The sequence below is a fragment of the Talpa europaea genome, assembly GCF_964194135.1.
Source record: "Talpa europaea genome assembly, chromosome: X".
Taxonomy (NCBI): domain Eukaryota; kingdom Metazoa; phylum Chordata; class Mammalia; order Eulipotyphla; family Talpidae; genus Talpa; species Talpa europaea.
The window spans coordinates 76,071,849-76,074,257 of NC_140081.1; positions in this window are offsets into that span (position 1 = coordinate 76,071,849).

The following is a 2,409-nucleotide window of genomic DNA, read 5'->3' on the forward strand; positions in this document are numbered from 1 at the left end:
TTTCTCATTCTGTTCATCATTGTTCTCTTAATTTCAGTAAGCACTGTTAAAACTATTTCTCTGAAGTTTTTAGTAGTTTGGTTAATTCTTTTGTATTAGGATTTTTTTTTTTTTGCCCACAGATTTTGTCATGATCCATTGATTGGGTTGCATTTCTCTGCCTCCTTATTCTGTTTCATGCTCTGTAATTATTTTCATGTATTAAACTAGGTTGCTTTTCTTCTCAGTGTTCCTTGATGGTTTTGCTATAGAATTGCAGGCCAAGGGTGTTGGTTTTGTATGTGTTGCTTTCTATTGTACTGGCTAAAGCATCATCACCAATCATGTTGACTGAAATTCAAGAGCCAGAGCGTGGTCATGTTCCTGGAACCCCATCTACAAGTTGTGGGATGGATGTGTGGGTAGGTACCATTTGCTGCAGTATATTGCCAAGAACTAGCATTTTCCTCAGTGCTGCAGCTATGTAAACTAAGGGATAGGTCTACAATCACTGTCTGGCCAAACCTGATTGATGCATATCAATGGCATTCTGGTATTCTCCCAGGTGCCCCAAACTTCAACTGACCTTAAGCCTAGTTCTGTTCTCAATAGGTTTTGCCTCCAGCATCTTTTTCCTGAAGCTCTGACATGGGCAGAGTGACTAGGAGGCATTTTGCCTGTGCCACAGGCAGGTGCTGCAAGAAGGTGCAGATTGTGTTATAGTTAGGCTGTCCAAATGCCTGTAAGCCCATGTCTGGAAGGGACTTGTGCTTCTTGAGACCACCAAGCTAGCAGCCATTAGCTCCAGATGCCATTAGCTGAGCATCTGTTCAGCAGTCAGTGTACCTTATGGTACCTTATGGTAGGAAGCACTTCCCCATCTGTGGTATGGTAGGAACTCAGGGAAAGCCCAGGAGTCTGTGCAATGGAGGAGAGACTACATTTCAGGACCACCAAGCTAACTTCCTGCATACTCAGGTGCATCAACTCTAAGTAAGCCTAGCAGTCAGTGTTCTTTGGGTGAGCTAGGGAAGCAGAGAGGCAGTACTTAATGTTGTGTAGTAGATAAGTGCATGGTAATGTCCCAGCATTCCGTGTGTGTGTATATTGGGGGTTGGGGGAGCTGATTTTTTTTGTAACTGAGAAGCTAGCCATTATCTGGCCAAGGTGTGTGTCTCAATTCCAGCCAGGTGTCAAAGTTATTCATATTAGGCAGTGTTACCCTGTCTTTAGTGTGTTAAGAAACTCCCAGGAAGGGGGGAGTTCAGGTGGGGAAAGGTTGGTGCTTTTTGTGATTCCCAGCTAGCTATCAAAAGACCCAGATAAGTCAGGTGCCTGTCAACCGATCAGTTTTCCCCTACTACTTGTAGTAGAGCTCACCTAATTGCAGTAGAATTGTTGTCTAGGGGAAGTAGGACAGAGTTTGTAACTGATAGAGGTTTGGACGCTGGGAACAAGCTTCCCCACTTTTCCTAGGGTTGGGTGGAGTGCCAGTGAACATTTGCAGGGATTTGAAGTCTGACCATTGCCTCCAGTTTAGGGGGAGGTTGGAATGTGAGTCTGTCCCACCTTTGTGGCATACTTAGAATTAAAAATTGCATGTGAATTCTAGCTCCACAATTTAGTAGTTTGTGATCCTAGGCAAATGTAGGGTAAATGAATTAATCAGGCTTTTTGCACCACTAACTTCTGTGCTATCACCTGCAGCCTTGATCATGTCACTGCAGAAGGTGCTTGGGAGTGTGGGCATGGGACAGTTGTGCCTGATTGTGGACACCTGGAATATGAGAGTGGCCATGTGTGTATGTACACACCTGAGCCTGGGGCCAGGGATATAAGGGCAGCTTCACCAGTAGACAGGACACCTGAGAGGGTGACTCCAGAGAGGCAAGACCATGAGAGAACACCATGAGAGAACACCAGAGAGAGCCCAGAGAACAGAAAGTGTATAGAGACTTGCTGGGGGCTAGGGGAGGTTGCTCCCAGCCTCCCAGCTCCTTGATTCCCCTACCCACACTCAGTCTGTTTGCCCTACCACAGCAGATTACCTCAATTCTCTGATCTTCTGCTTTCTCAACTATAAAACAGGATAGCTAAGACAATTATGCAGAAATTATGTGAAAGCACTTAGTGACTAAAGCTAAATGATTTTGAAAATAACTTTAGCTGCAGGCAGATCATTCTGGTCAACTGAATGAAATTCTGTGTAGTAGCTCAAAGTATAAGATAAAAGTGAACATAATTTGGTTAATGTCAAAGGTGGCCTAAAGTGCTGCCTACTCATCTACCTTACTATGACAACTTTTGAGGCGTTTTAAAAAAAATCTCTGTGGCTGGGAGGAACACAGTTTGAAAACTATTGCAACTTACATACAGGACATATGATTACTTTTAACCCCAGTTTATAGGTTGCACTTATGTGCATTTATT